Consider the following 17466-nt stretch of genomic DNA (forward strand, 5'->3'; position numbering starts at 1 on the left):
GAACTTCACACAGTTGTTACAAAAGACCCTATGCCGTCAACTCTGTCAATTTTTCCGTTAAAATAGCTGACGTGGCACCTATATGGCATGAGTGAGACCCTTTCTAGTTATGTAAGATCCATGTGGACAAAAAAAAATTATAAAAAATTGACATGGATCTTATTATTTTTTAGTTTAAAAATTGTTTTTTATTTTTTTTTTGTTCACATGGATCTTACATAACTAAAAAAAGGTCTCACTCATGTCATAAAGGTGCCACATCAGCTATTTTAACTGAAAAATTAACAGAGTTGACGGCATAGGGTCTTTTGCAACAACTGTGTGAAGTTTAGGTGGCAAACTGAGAGGATTTAAGTTTCAGGGGGCAAAGTGAAAAAAAGTAAATCTCACAGGGGGCAATGGTGTGAATAAGCCTTTGAATTAAGAGCCTCCTCCTACAAAAATGAAATTAGGTGTCATTCATTAGACTAAATGATCATTGGTTATAATATCTTATTTCTTGCTTGTTGTATTTTTAATTAAAAAATATCATAAATTACAAACTAATAAAGTACGGCTCAAAATGTTCAATCCTCGGCTTAAATATGTTTTTTGTAGAGGTCCAATAGGAAAAAACAATCCAAACAAACAAGTCTAAATGCTGAAAAGAGAAGGATTAATTGATATAAAAATCGACCAATTCTATATGATTAGATTGGATTGGATTTGTAAACGATGTTCACTAATGCAAGTCGTGGATTCTACTTAAAATACGTGCAGTGTATGACTCATAAAACGAAGCAAATTATGAGAGGAGAAAATTTTCTGTGTAACTGTAACACCATGTGACATACAGACATAATGTTACTAATTCACTCAAATCGTAACACATATACAGTCACAACAAACCATGGCTATAAGAATGATGAATTAGCTTTGATTGGTTAAATTCAAGAGCTAAATTGCTTGGATTAAGGCAATTGATTCTTTTAAGCTAAAGTAAATTAAGACAAATTGAAGTGATCATCACCCTTAGATCATACAAAAATTTGGAGATTGGATAAGAGGACATCCTTAAAAAGAATAAGAGGACAATACACAAGTGCTGATCCCTCAACCGCTAAAAGCTGAAGAACACTTCTACGAGACGACACACCTCATTGTTCCAATTTGATCAAGATTAAGCCTATACAAGTACATTCCTCGTGGAACAACACTTCACATTCTCACATAAAGTACATTTCATTGATTGGTCTATTCAAACAGAATGTCATTTTCTACAATTTGAATAGACAACCATGAATTATTTACATTGTTCAAACAATTTCGAGGGAAAACAATTTGAATAGACACCTCAAAGTAATTCACTACATCATTTAAAAGAAAAAAATAAGTTCAGAGTGCATTTTTTATCTCAATAATATAAACTCAAATCTATTTTAGACTTTATAGCTTTAATTTTTTATAATTCTATCATAATTTTTTATTAGTAATTGTAATTGTGTCTAAACATCACATTTTCATCAATTTAGCTAACGAAAATGTGATTTGCTGGACCTGCTGGTCACATAAAAGGTGGTTATAGTCATTCATTTCACTAGTCACAAAAATGCTTTCCATATTTGAGAAAATGACTGTAATAACCTTCTATGTTACAACATATTTCCGTCAACTAAATTGGTAGGGATGTGATTAAAGGGACTAAAATGAAATTGGCTACCAAAATTATAATTAAGCCAAAATATAACTATAATCAAAGTTCAGCTGTAGTTTGAGCACTTTACCTGGTGAAACACTGAAACGTACGGCTGCAACAAAGTTGATTACAAGAGCAGCAACATTGACAGCGAGGTGGAATTGGATGAACTTGTGAGCTCTCCTTGGCCACTTCCATGCCTTGTACCCCGATAGACAGTCCTAATCATCTGCAGTACTGGATTAGGACTTTCTATGAGGATTCAAGGCACGCGAGCTGCCATATATATATGCCTTGAATAATCTGCTCACATTTCATTCATTCTCTCATCAAACAAAAAAAGAAGATGAATAAGCTTCTTCACTCATGTCACTCTCCCCTAGCTGTCATGCTTGATTTGTCAAACTCTGTAGTTGCATATGGCAGACACTCAGATTATACAAGAAAGATTGCAACTCAACGAAACATGCACAGCCTCAATGGGATGACAAATTGTGATGTTAAGTCTCACAAAATGGAAGAAGAAGCCTCTTGTTGGTCACTTGGTCTTGTCTTTTGTTTGTGTGTTTGAACAAAAATAGCACTCCATCCAGTACTTTCTACTTTTTGACCCTTTTATGATCTCTGTCTCACTAGCTATCAAAGTCTCTCTTTCTCCAAGCCAACACTCAGACAGTGTGTATAATGAATGCTTTAATACTATCTATATATGACAAACGGATATGCCACTGTCCTTGAATGAGATGTAAGAGATGTATCTTGTGTAACTGATGTTCGGATCTTCTTAGCCTAAGAGATGTATCTTGTGTAACTGCTGTATTCAAATGCTTTCAAATTTGAATTCTTGTTTTAGCTGATTAGTCTTCTAGAATTCCTTAAGAATAGGTCTTCCAGTTTTCTAGCTAATTTAGTCTTTTACTTGTATATATCTAGCTGCGGCAGTGAATAAAATTTTAAGATTTCCAATCACCTTTTGGTTGATCTCTCTATATGGTATCAGAGCCATAAAATCTCTCCCCTGTTAATTTTTTTTTTTTTTCTTTCCTCAACTCAATGGCAACACCTCACGCCATTCTCACTTCCAACAATCATCAACTCCTCACCATAAACACAGCTGCCCAGACTCCCATCAAACTCACCTCCACAAATTATCTTTCTTGGAAAATTCAATTTGAATCCTTATTTGTTGGCTATGATCTTCTGGGGTATATTGATGGTTCCACACCCTGCCCTCCCCAAACACTCACCACAGACACTGTCACCACCCCCAATCCAGCCTATCGCACTTGGGTACGCCAAGACAAATTAATTCTGAATGCCATCATTGGTTCTCTTTCTCCCACTATTATTTCATTTGTTGCTCGTGCCACCACCTCCAGGGAAGCTTGGAACACCCTCTCCAACACCTATGCCAAACCAACTCGTGGCCGCATCAAGCAAGTCAAAAATCTCCTTAAAAATCCCAACAAAGGCACAATGACTATCACTGACTTTCTTCACTCAATCAAAGCTCGTTCTGACGAGCTTGCTATTCTAGGTGCCCCAATGGATGCAGAAGACCTCACTGAAAAAATTCTAGATGGCCTTGGAGAAGAATACAAAGAACTTGTTCGGGCCGTTCAGGCTCGTGACAACCCAATCTCGTTTGAGGAGCTTCATGAAAAGCTGCTCTCCTTTGAAGCTTCACTTCCTGTTCACTCAAAGCCCGAGCTTCCCCACCCTATTACAGCCAATCCTGCCAATCGGACTTCTTTCACCACCAACAATTGGCGACCCAACCATTCAGGCACCATTTGGCGTCCCAACTCCAATCCCTCCTCTCAACCACCAAGTCAAACCACTTGGCGTCCACCCTCTCAAAATTGGCGGCCGTCTTCTACTTCTAGCCCCTCAAACCGCAACAACAATCGGCCTCCACCACGTCCATATCAAGGCTACTGTCAAGTCTGTGGTGTCCAAGGTCATACTGCCAAGCGTTGTCCATCCTTTCAATTTGTGGCTGTTCAACCCTCCTCTGCTGCTGGATCTCCCGCCAATACCAAACCGTGGCAACCTCAAGCTCAATTCGCAGCAAGCTCTAACACCAAACCAAATTGGCTACTCGACAGTGGAGCATCCCACCATGTTACTACAGACCTGAGTAATCTATCTCTTCACACTCCATATCATGGTTCTGATGATGTTATGATCGGTGATGGTACCAATCTCTCTATCTCTCACACTGGCTCCCTCTCCCTCTCCTCCACAAACCATTCTTTCACTTTAAATGATGTTCTTTGTGTCCCTAACATGCAAAAAAATCTAATCTCTATCTCTCAATTTTGCTCCTCAAATAATACTTCTGTTGAATTCTTACCCTCTTGTTTTCATGTGAAGGACCTTAGCACAGGAAGCATCCTCCTGACCGGCGGTACCAACGCAGGCGTGTATGAATGGCCAGCATCCTCACCTCCTGTCACTTCCCCAATCTTTGCCCTCTCACACATCAAAACCACTTCATCAAATTGGCATCACCGCCTTGGTCATCCAGCCTTTCCTATTTTAAAATTTATTATTTCCAATTATCATTTACAATCTTCCTCTCCCATGCCAAAAGAATTCTCATGTAATGCTTGTCAAGTTAATAAAAGTCACAAGTTATCATTTTCAAATTCTTCACTTGTCTCTACTAAACCATTGGAAATAATCTTTTCTGATGTATGGACCTCCCCAATTTTGTCATAAGATGGTTTTAAATATTATGTGATATTTGTTGATCATTTTACCAAATATATATGGTTCTATCCTCTCAAACGAAAATCAGATGTGCATGACATTTTTCAAAAATATAAACCTCTTGTAGAAAATTACTTCAAACAAAAAATAATCACTCTTTATTCAGACAATGGGGGAGAGTATATCGGTCTTAAAATTTTTTTAACCCACCATGGCATCACTCACTTAACTACACCACCTCATACTCCACAACACAATGGATACTCAGAAAGAAGACACAGACATATTGTGGAAACTGGTCTGTCTCTCCTTTCTCATGCATCTATTCCCACCACATTTTGGCCCCATGCCCTTGCCACTGCTGTTTATTTGATTAATAGAATGCCCACTCCTAGACTTAACTTTACATCTCCATATGAGGCAATTTTTCAAAAGAGTCCTAACTACTCCAAATTGAAGGTTTTCGGCTGTCTATGTTACCCATGGCTTCGACCATATACATCTCATAAGTTAGAACCCAAATCTCAACCGTGTGTATTTTTGGGATACTCTCTATCCCAAAGTGCTTACATCTGTTTCAATCTCTCCACCTCCAAAACATATGTGTCTCGCCATGTCCAATTTGTTGAAACTAATTTTCCATATACATCACTCCCTACTGACCTCTCCCATTTAGCCACCACCAATCCAGCCCAATGGTTTCCACCTATCAGTCCCATTCCCATCCCTACTACCCCGTCGCTGGTCACCATCACGCCATCAATGGATCGCCCTCAGGAGCTGCTCTCTTCTACAGGTCAGTCACACTTTCATTCCACTGCACCAAATCCATTAATGCACAATCCTATCTCAATCACTCCACTACCACAAACCCACACCGAGCCCACATCACCCATATCACAAACCGAGCCCATCCCACCCATGCCACACACCCAGACCATCCCACCCATGCCGCGAACCGCGACCACCCCTCCTCTGCCACACACCCAGCCCGCCACACCCGTGCCCCAACCTGCGACCACCCCCCCAATGCCACAAACAGAGCCCGCCTCCCCTGCCCTGCAAACCCAAGTCCAACCTTCACAATCTCCACCCCCACCGTCACCACCTCCCACCCGCCACCCTATGCTTACCCGAGCCAAAAACAACATTGTTAAACCAGTTCAAAAACTCAATCTTCATGTCATTAAGTCACCATCACCAACCCTTGAACCCACCTCTATCACTCAAGCCATCAAAGATCCTAACTGGCGTCAGGCCATGTCTGAAGAGTACAATGCACTTGTTTGTAATGGAACATGGGAGCTTGTTCCATCTGCCGGTATTACCAATTTGGTAGGTTGTAAATGGGTTTTCCGCATTAAAAGGCTTTCTGACGGTTCTATTGACAGGTACAAGGCTCGCCTTGTCGCTAAAGGCTTCCATCAACGGCCCGGTGTGGATTTTCATGAGACCTTCAGTCCAGTTATTAAGCCCACCACCGTTCGACTAGTTCTCAGTATTGCTGTCAGTAATGGGTGGTCACTTCGGCAACTGGATATCAATAACGCCTTCTTGCAGGGGCACCTCACCGAAACTGTTTTCATGGCACAACCACCAGGTTTCGTGGACCCGGATCATCCAACACATGTTTGCAAGCTACATAAGGCCATTTATGGTCTCAAGCAAGCCCCACGTGCCTGGTACCATGAGTTGCGCCAATTTCTCTTACACTCTGGGTTCCGCAACTCCCATTCAGACACATCTCTTTTCATATATAATTGCTCTGGCTCCATTCTTTATTTATTGGTGTATGTGGATGACATTATCCTAACGGGTAACAATGTTGCAGCTGTCACAGAGTTTGTTGCTTCCTTAGCTGGCCGCTTCTCTCTTAAAGACCTTGGGTCCTTATCTTATTTTTTGGGTGTTGAGGTTCTTCCTCATTCTAATGGACTTTTACTTTCACAGAAGGGTTATATTGGTGACTTGCTGAAACGCACGCACATGCAAGATGCTAAACCGGTCCTAACGCCTTTGCCTACTAGTTCTTCTACAATTTCTCTTTCCCATGGCACTTTGCTTCCTGACCCCACTCAGTATCGTGCCACTGTTGGGAGTCTGCAGTATCTCTCTCTTACTCGGCCTGACATCTCTTACGCTGTCAACAAGATGTCACAATTTATGCACCGCCCCACTACGGAACATTGGGCTCTTGTGAAACGCATCTTGCGTTATCTCAGTGGCACCGTGTCCAAAGGCCTTCTTCTTCACCGCAGTTCACCCATGTCTCTTCATGGTTTTTCGGACACTCTTCATGCTTTTTCAGACGCCGACTGGGCTGGTAACAGAGATAATTACTCTTCCACTGGTGCTTATCTTGTGTATTTGGGTAAAAATCTGATCTCTTGGAGTTCTAAAAAGCAATCCACTGTTGCCCGATCATCTACCGAAGCCGAGTATCGCTCTGTGGCGGCTACCTCTGCTGAACTCCGTTGGGTGTGCTCTCTTCTGTCCGAACTTGGTATTTCTGTATCTGCTATGCCTGTAATATATTGTGATAACGTGGGTGCCACACAACTCAGCTCAAATCCTGTTTTTCACTCCCGCATGAAGCATGTGGCTGTTGATTATCACTTCATCCGGGATCAGGTACAATCTGGCCTGCTACGGGTAGCCCATGTCTCCTCTATGGACCAACTTGCTGATCTTCTGACCAAACCTTTATCTACAGCTCGCTTTCAATTGCTCTGCTCCAAGATTGGCCTCTTTGATCGCGGCTCATCTTGAGGGGGCATGTAAGAGATGTATCTTGTGTAACTGATGTTCGGATCTTCTTAGCCTAAGAGATGTATCTTGTGTAACTGCTGTATTCAAATGCTTTCAAATTTGAATTCTTGTTTTAGCTGATTAGTCTTCTAGAATTCCTTAAGAATAGGTCTTCCAGTTTTCTAGCTAATTTAGTCTTTTACTTGTATATATCTAGCTGCGGCAGTGAATAAAATTTTAAGATTTCCAATCACCTTTTGGTTGATCTCTCTATATGAGATTCATATGTAGTTGTAATTATAATATTCTATTTTGGCTGCTCTAGTTTGTCAATTAGTAACGAAAACGTGTTCACCAGATGTAAAGTTAGCTATGATGCCGCGTCCTCATTGTTGACATTTCTCCACATCCAACGCGTGTAAATAGCTAAAAGATATAAAACCGATGGTTTTATTGTTTAATAAAGACTTTAATTATACTATGGTTAAAAAAAAAAAAAAAAAAGACTTTAATTATATTGAAGCTTCCCAGAAGCCCAGCAGGACTGCAGGAGAGACAAATAATAAGTGAGAAGAACACAGCCGACACTTTACATGGTTCGTGACAACAATATTCGACACCGAATTGACTTATAAATTTATAATATGACTTTATTAGCAAAATTATTTTAATAATAATATTCACCTTTACCCAAAAACAAATTAATTATAAAACCAGCTATTGTAATTAGTAATTACTCTCTTAACAGAAAAATAATATTTTTAACAAATAACAATTGTAATATAATCGGTTAAACATAAATTAAAAAAATAGAAAATTAGGATTAAATACTAAATTTCAATAATTTTTTGGTATAGCATGAATACCATATAATTTTTCAATTGAACTACCAAATTTAAATGTAGTTTTTTAGATTATGTCACAAATATGTTGCCCCTTTGATTTGAGCCTTTTCTATTTGACATTTTTATCCTTTGACCCACATATAATGAATGTTAGTTAAAATTTATAAGGTTTTGACAAAATTGCCCTTGAGACTTTTATATTATCTTGAAAATTTGCTAATTTAGTCTCAACTTCACATTTAGTTGTGACTATACGACACTTACAATCAAATTTAGTTATGACTGAACGACAGTCACATCTAAGTTGTGAGACAGTCACAATTAAGTTGTGACTTAATTAAATTTTTTTTAGAGAAATTATACTACAATATAGTATAAATAGAGGTCAAAATAATACTTTAAAATAATATATAGTATAGTGATGTAAGTTGTCTTTTTCAATTTACCAAGATAGTCACAGTTAAGTTGTGACTGGATTGATTTTTTTTTTAATATAATATAATATAAATTAATGTAATATTTGTGATGTAATATTATTTTTATTTTTTTATTGTAGTGGCATGTGATGTAATATATGTAAATTCTAATACCTTTTACTTTATTAATTTGTTTGACTTTTTAACTAATACCTAATCTAAAATGTTATTTAATTTTAGTACTTAAACTAAAAAGTTATTAAAATTTAATAATTAAAATCAATGGAATTTAAAAAAAAATAGAGGAAGATTTTTCATACCAGAATTGAAGCACGTTGTCTTTATAAAGTCTTTAGTTTAGTTACTCAAAGTCCACCAAAATTCCAAACTAGTAACTGTCGTTGAACAAAGAATGGAAATATCTCTCGCCACATGAATCCAAATATCTGTCACGCTGAGAGTGTATTTAAGTGATACTAAACCAAGTAATTTCCCAGCAGCTTGCATTGCGAGTATCATCTCTATCTGCTGCTCCTTTCCAAGGTCCCAGCGAAAAGTAGATTGGAAAAGTGAGGAACTGTTTATGACAAATGGGTATGCTTTAATACATAATGGCTAGTGGGATGGTGATGGAATGTTTATAAGAGCTTTAGATTAATTTAATGAAACTTAATTAACTTCACTTATATTATTTTATTACCCAATAATCTCTTTTAAATTACTAATTCTTAAAAAAAAAAAATCATCCAAATCTATTTTATTCATCATCTTGTTTTTTATCTCATTTGTCAACGAATTCACTTCATAACCTTGTAGGGTATAGAATGAGATTTTTAGAGATTATATGTTAAATTTTAACTCTAAAATGTTAAAATCTAACATAAAACCAATAAATCATGTGTCATTTAATTAATTCAAAAATTCTAATAAAAATGTCACTTGCAATCTCTCATAATTAATCACTTATAATTAGGCCATCATATAAACCAAATTCTATTTTTATATTCTAGTTTCCGTAGTCAAGAGAATTTAGGAAAAGCCTTGATAATTGGTAACGTAAACGTGTCAACAAGATGGAAAGCTAGCCATGATGCCGCGTCCTCATCGTTCACATTTCTCCACAGCCAACACCGTGTATATACTAATAAATATAATGAAGCTTCCCAGAAGCTATGGTTAATGACAATTGACAAATTTAAAGGCTATCCCAAACTTCTTCATGTTACATCAATGTTTGGCTGGGAGTTATTCATCCTTATCTATAGTGATGGATATAAGAATTCCTTTGTGAGAATGTCATGAAGACGTTCTTAAATATTGATTAACTTTTAAAACAGCTTTTGCTCCCACACAATTTTTATAAATCAAATCAATTTGATACGAATTGACTTAATATAACTTTTTTAGCAAAATTGTTATAGAATTAGTATTCATCTTTACTCAAACATAAATTGCTTATTAAATCAGCTATTTAACAGTAAAATAATATATTTAACAAGTAACAATTATAATATAATCGGTTAAACATAAACTTAGCATAAATTAAAAAATAGAGGAAGAAATTTCATTCGAGAATTGACCAAACATAGACAGGGCCGGCTATTAGGGGGGTCTGGCTGTGCGATCGCACAGGGCCCCAATTTGGGAGGCTCCCAAAATAAAAAAGAAATGGTCCAAATCTAGCATTAGAAGAATTGAACTCAAGATCTCAAAGGGTAGGAACCAATGCCTAAACCACTAAACCATTAACTCCTTCAAAAATTATTCTTCCAATAAATATATTATATTTATACAACTACTACGTAATAAATTGATATTAATAGATTTAGATTTAATATATCAAATTAACCTAACAATATTCTTCTTCATTTTTGTGCCGCCACACAGGGTCGTCCCAACGAACTTGGGGGCCCTGTGCAAAAATTAAATTATGGCCCCTATAACTCTTACGTACAAATTATATATATTATCAAACAGCTTTTTTTTTTTTTCTCAATGTCGCGACGGAAAGAAAGTGGGATTACTACAAAAAGGAGACTTTTAGTTATAGGCAGAGCCGATCCTAACTTTTGGAAGGTCTAAGGGCGAAAATCTAAATTGGGTCCCTAATTTTTGTTACAACACAGTCACAAAGCTTCTTGTGACAAATACATTTAGTTACAAGATTTACACTTTTAGTACAACTTGTGTTGTGACTAAAACCTTTTTTTTTTTTTTTTGCAGTGGATAGAGAGGAGAGAGAGGGATAGAAAGGAGAGAGAGGGCTAGAGAGGGGAGAGAGAGAATTGAGAAACAAAACAGTGTGGCAGCACAAAAATGAAGAAGAATATTGTTAGGTTAACTTGATATATTAAATCTAAATCTATTAATATTAGTTTATTACGTAGTATTTGTATAAATATATTTATTGGAAGAGTAATTTTTGAAGGAGTAATGGTCTAGTAGTTGAGGCATTGGTTCCTACCCTTTGAGGTCTTGAGTTCGATTCTTCTAATGCTAGATTTGGACCATTTCTTTTTTATTTTGGGGCCCTGTGCAATCGCACAACCAGACCCCCTAATAGTCGGCTATGCCGCCACACTGTTCTGTTTCTCAATTCTCTCTTTCTCTCTCTCTCTCTCTCTCTCTCTCTCTCTCTCTCTCTCTCCTTTCTATCCCTCTCTATCCACTGTAAAAAAAAAAAAAGGTTTTAGTCACAACTTGATGTATTTGTGACTAAAAGCGTAAATCTTGTAACTAAATGTATTTGTCACAAGAAGCTTTGTGACTGTACTGTAACTAAAAACTCCGTAACTAAAATTAAGGGCCCAATTTAGATTTTCGCCCTTAAGCCTTCCAAAAGTTAGGACCGGCCCTGCCTGTAACTAAAAGTCTCATTTTTGTAGTGATCCCACTCTCTTTCCATCGTGACATTGAGAAAAAAAAATATATGTTTGATAATATATATAATTTGTATGTAAGAGTTATAGGGGCCATAATTTAATTTTTGCACAAGGCCCCCAAATTCTTTGGGACGCCCTGAACACAGACTTTATAAAGTCTTAATTTGTAGCCTCATGCATGCAGCTACTCACCGTCTACAAAAATTCCAAAGTCAGCACAAAGAATGGAGATTGAAGGGTTTGAGTTGTAGGCATGCCATGGCTTATGGCCTCATGGGTGGGCTGGGTGGGCTATGTGGCCTAACATTAAAATTAAGTTTGGTAAAAATCTATTGGGCTAGGCCCAGCTTTTACAAGTAGAGGCTCAACTAATTCCCAATGTTTTCTTTCAAGCTGGTTGATCCAAGACTAGAAGTTAGATCTTAGGTGTTTTGGGGTTGTAATCTGTTTTTTATAATCTATTGAAAGATCTATAACATGTGAAAAAACAAGTCATGAATCTTTGAATAACCCACATTTTATTTTGTACTGTTCAAACAAGTATCTATGCACCATTGTTTATTCCCTTACCAAATAGAAATTTCCCTCCACATAAATCCAAACACTTGTCCTTGAGTAATTTCGGTTTTTTTAAAAACCCAAATCTACAACCCACAAATCCATCCAGCTCGGTGGCTTTGCTCAGGGGAGCTGACCGAAACCAAATCAAACGGGCTGGTAACCATGAGATTGAAGACGCGTGGGTTGTTTCAACACGGCGGAGGCCGCGGTCAAGGAAGAGCCGTGATGTCGTGTCGTTGCTCCTGCTCTGGCTCCAGCATTGGCTCAGTCTACTCCACCTCCGGCATCGTTGGTGGTGATGAGGAGAAAGAAGAGATGTGGGGTTTCAACTGAGAGAAAGAGGAGAGGCAGAGAGAGATAAGAGAGAAGGTGAGGCAGAGAGAGGATGCGGGGGGAGGGAGAGTTAATTGGTAGTGACAATTATTTATTAATTGCTACTGTTTGGTCGTGACAATCATTATTATTATGGGACAGTAACTATTTAAATTGTAAAAATATTCTACTAATTATTAATGTTTAGCAATACAATCATTATTACTATGGGACAGTAATTATTTAAATTACAAAAATACTTTATTAATTGTTACTGTGTCAATTTTTCTTAGTTTAAAAAAACAAAAAAATCCATATTAAAAAATATAATGTGAGCTTATTTGTACAAAATATGGATTTTATTTGTACAAAGTGAACTTATTTATCATTCTAATTTTTTAAGTAAGTTTTTTTTATACATAGAACTCTATAAAATGAATTTTTTAGTAATTTACTTTAGTAATTTTCCTCAAGTAATTTCCCAGCATCTTCCGATGAACCTTTCTCTTTTTTATGAATCTTCCTAAAAGATTTCATGCATCAGTCAATAAGAAATCAGATGCTTCTATGACTTGAACTTTGATGATCCACAGTTTCTTCGTCGTAAATTCGATTCACACTAAGTTCGAGCCTACGCACTCGTATAGTCGAGCTCTAGTCCAAAAACAGCACGAAGTAGGAATATACCCATTTTGTACACCTCTATCAAGAGCTTTTGTTACAGGAGTCTAAGAGTTTATTGATTCAATCAATTCTGTTGTGGGATAAATGAATAGTGTTAGGTGCTTTAAAAGCATTGAATGAGAGTGAGGTGGTGCGAGGTGCGACACCTCAGCCCGAAAGCAATGCCTAAAGGAGAGCCAAAAGCCGACAAACAACACAAGAGTTAGATTCGACCAAAAAACAAAAAAAAACACAAGAGTTAGACAACTTAGACATGAAGGATTGGATGTGAGTGGATTGAAGTCGATCAGTTGTTTCTAGAGAGTCTTCCAAGGGCATGCCCCAATGGGGCATCTCTCACATAAACCCAAATGGAGGATTTAGCCATTCTTTCTTCCCCTACCAAATGGAAATTTCCCTCTCCACATAAACCCAGACAACTGTCCCTGAAGAGTGTATCTAACTAGAATTAATTGAGGCCGTCCCATTCTTGAATCTTGAGTGAGCTGGAGCCTGGAGCGCAGCCATCTTATCCACTCAACTAATTAGCTGGAAGCTATCCCCATACTAGTAGTAATTTCCCAGCAGTTTCCAATGGATCTTCTTCTATTTAATGAATCTTCCTAAAGGATTTCATGCATTACTCGATAGTGTGCTTCTAAGACTTTGAGTAATATTCAATAGCTAATTTTGTCTCATCCAATCAAATTGTGAATTTGTGATAGGAAAATGTTATCCACTTTTTTCACCGATCTTCTATTTTATTATTCACATTCTATTTTGTATTTTTATGATCAAAACTGTTCATTTTTAAGATAATTATTTGAAAATTATTTATGCAAAAAATCAATTAAATCAAAAATCGTTTGATCATATAATTGTTATTAAATAAACAAATGATGAATCAAATTGTATAAAAATGATGAATCAAATCGTCTGTTTATTTTATCACAATTATATAACCAAACGATCTTCGATTTGGTTAATTTTTTACTGAGATAATTTTTTATATTTAGATAATAAAAATGAACGGTTCCGATTATGAATTTACATTGTAGAATAAGAATAATAATAAAAAAAAAATCGGTAAAGAAAAGAATGTGGATAGCATTCTTCTTTGTGATATTGGGTACAAAAGCAGTAAAATTATTAGAATGTACGTGCAAAGAGGTTGCAAACTTGCAATATATCAATTTTCATAACCGAATCCAATGATTTTATACATATATGTGCATAGACTAAAACCCCACTACAGGGCTAGCAGACCTATATGGCTATATATACTCCTTATTTGCTCCATCACAGTGGCTTTCAAGCACCATACCATTTTCCACGCTTCCTTTGTTTCTCCTAGTAACTGCTTTCTTTTTGTGCTCTAGAAAACAAGACAATGTCTAGCATTTGCAGTGCCAACTTGAATTGCACTGAGGTTTTACTTGAAGGGAGAAATGCCCTTAGCATACCCAGAAAAAGGTGGCATAAGTCTTTTGCTGTCATCTATTTTTGCAGGGCCATGCTCTCTCTTCTCAATAAAACAGAAGCTGAGAAAAAAAGTAGCAAGGTCTCATACTCTCCATCTCACACTCCCCATTTTCAGCTCAACAATGGGTTTAAAATTGATAACAAATGCCTCACTGAACTCACCAAGGAGAAAAGTCTCCATCAGCTTCAAGAGTTGGGAGGCGTTGATGGCATAGCATCTTCTCTTGAAACCGACATTGAGCGTGGTATACATGATGATGATGGTAACAACATTGCTCGCCGGCATAAGGCATTTGGTTCAAACAAGTATAAGAAACCGCCGGCAAAAAGCTTTTTCCATTTTGTGTGGCAAGCTTCTAAGGATCTTACCATTGTCATCCTTCTAGGCTGCGCTGCACTTTCCCTGGGCTTTGGCATCAAGCAACATGGATTGAAACAAGGGTGGTATGATGGTGGAAGCATCTTTGTTGCTGTTTTTCTCATCGTAGTTATATCTGCCTTTAGTGATAACAGGCAGAACAAGCAATTCGACAAGCTGTCCAGAGCCACTGACAATATCCCAATTGATGTTGTCAGAGGTGGGAGACGGCAACAAATTTCAAACTTTGACATAGTAGTGGGAGATGTTGTGTTCTTGAAAATTGGAGACCAAGTTCCTGCGGATGGATTGTTCTTATATGGGCATTCATTGCGTGTGGACGAGTCTAGCATAACAGGGGAGAGTGACCATGTGGAGATTGATTGCAGCCTGAATCCTTTCTTGTTTTCTGGAACCAAAGTGGTTGATGGCTATGGCCGAATGCTTGTCACATCTGTGGGCATGAATTCAACCTGGGGCCAAATGATGAGCTTTGTAAGCCATGAAACCAGTGAACAAACACCTCTACAAGAACGGCTCAGTAAGCTAACCCCACTAATGGCTAAGATTGGCTTGGCAGTTGCATTCTTGGTCTTTGTGATCTTGTTAGCTCGTTACTTCACAGGCAATACAAAGAATGAGATTGGTAAGTTTAATGGTGGCAAGACAAGGATTGATGATGTAGCGAATGCTGTGGTGGATATGGTAGCAGTTGCTGTAATTGTTGTTGTGATTGCAATTCCAGAAGGCTTCCCACTGGCCGTCACTCTAACTCTTGCTTATTCAATGAAGAAGATGATGGCAGAGCATGCATTGGTTCGGAAGCTCTGTGCTTGTGAGACTATGGGCTGCGCCACCACCATTTTCACGGACAAAACAGGCACTCTCACACTCAACCAGATGAAAGTTGTAAAGTTTTGGTTTGGCCAGGAATCTGTGGAAGATGGTGCTTATTCATCAATCCCTTTGTGCCTTCTTGATTTGATCCGAGAAGGAGTGGCCTTTAACACGACTGGTAGTGTTTACAGGCCTAATTCAGGATCTGGATTTGAGTTTTCAGGCAGTCCTACTGAAAAAGCCATTCTTTCATGGGCTGCTCTGGAGCTGATCATGGACATGGAAGGATTGAAACAGAATTGTATCATTCAACATGTTGAAGCCTTCAATTCGCAAAAGAAACGAAGCGGGGTTTTGATGAGAAGGAAGGTAGACAATACGAGCCATGTGCACTGGAAAGGAGCTCCAGAGATGGTACTAGAAATGTGCTCGAGTTATTATGATGCTTCCGGTATTAAGAAAGATCTAGGTGATGATGAAAGGTTGAAATTCGAGCATATTATTCAAGCTATGGCAGCAAGCAGTCTCAGATGCATTGCGTTTGCACACAAACAAGTTCAAGACAAGCACAATGAAGAAAAAATAGACAAAAGGTTGGAGGAAAGTAGCTTGACACTATTAGGCCTGGTTGGTCTTAAGGACCCGTGCAGGCCCGGCGTGAGAGAAGCCGTAGAAGCTTGTCAGTTCGCTGGGGTGCGGGTGAAATTGATCACTGGTGACAATGTTTTCACTGCTAAAGCTATAGCTACTGAGTGTGGGATACTCAGGCCTGGCCAGGACATGGTCAGTGAAGCTGCAGTGGTAGAAGGTGTAGAATTTCGTAACTACACGCCAGAGCAGAGAATGCAGAAAGTTGATGAAATTTGTGTGATGGCAAGGTCTTCTCCATTTGATAAGCTTCTGATGGTGCAGTGCTTGAAACAGAAAGGCCATGTGGTTGCTGTGACCGGTGATGGTACCAATGATGCACCGGCACTAAAAGAAGCTGATATAGGACTCTCAATGGGGGTTCAAGGCACTGAAGTAGCCAAGGAGAGCTCAGACATTGTGATCCTGGATGACAATTTTGCCACTGTGGTCACTGTTTTAAGGTGGGGAAGGTCTGTTTATGCCAACATCCAGAAGTTTGTTCAATTCCAGCTCACAATAAATGTTGCTACTCTTGTAATCAACTTGGTAGCAGCAGCTTCAGCTGGTGAAGTACCTATAACAGCAGTCCAGTTGCTGTGGGTGAATCTGATTATGGACACAATGGCTGCTCTTGCTCTTGCCACTGATAAGCCCACCAAGGAGCTCATGGAGAGGCCACCTGTGGGTAGGACTGAGCCAATAATCACCTGCATCATGTGGAGGAACATTTTATCTCAAGCTTTGTTCCAGATAGCTGTCCTCCTGATCCTGCAGTTCAGGGGCAGATCAATCTTTGGGGTTAATGAGAAGGTAAATAACACCTTGATCTTCAATACTTTTGTGTTTTGCCAAGTCTTTAATGAATTTAATGCAAGGAATATCGAGAAGAAGAATGTCTTCAAAGGGAGTCACAGGAACAAGTTGTTTTGGGGGATCATTGCTATAACCATTGCAGTTCAGGTGGTTATGGTGGAACTTCTGCAGAGGTTTGCAGATACAGAGAGGTTAAGCTGGGGACAATGGGTTGCATGCATTGCAATTGCAGCCATATCTTGGCCAATCAGTTGGTTTGTCAAGTGCATACCTGTTCCTGTGAAGCCAATATTCAGCTATCTAAAGAGGAATAACTGAACCACATCATAGTGGTCATCTGAGTATTATTTCAATAGTATTCTACCCAAGAAACTAATCCTTGTCTTTATTCTAAAAAATATGAGTTTTATATTTCATTTTATGGAGCTTTTGCATGCTGGTTCTCTAATCTCACGTATAAAAATCAATGAGCAATGTGGTCCACGCATTTTTTGGGCTAGCAAAATATTTTACAAAAGAGTCTTGCGAG

The 17466-nt window shown here is 38.1% G+C and overlaps 1 pseudogene; it reads left to right on the forward strand.

The window, feature by feature from the left end:
* Positions 1–14032: 14032 nt before the first annotated feature.
* Positions 14033–17396, forward strand: LOC147294002 (putative calcium-transporting ATPase 13, plasma membrane-type pseudogene; annotated as a pseudogene).
* The last annotated feature ends 70 nt before the right edge of the window (positions 17397–17466 follow it).

This window comes from Dryas octopetala, chromosome 2 (genome assembly GCF_963921425.1).
Source record: "Dryas octopetala chromosome 2, drDryOcto1.1, whole genome shotgun sequence".
NCBI classification, from domain to species: domain Eukaryota; kingdom Viridiplantae; phylum Streptophyta; class Magnoliopsida; order Rosales; family Rosaceae; genus Dryas; species Dryas octopetala.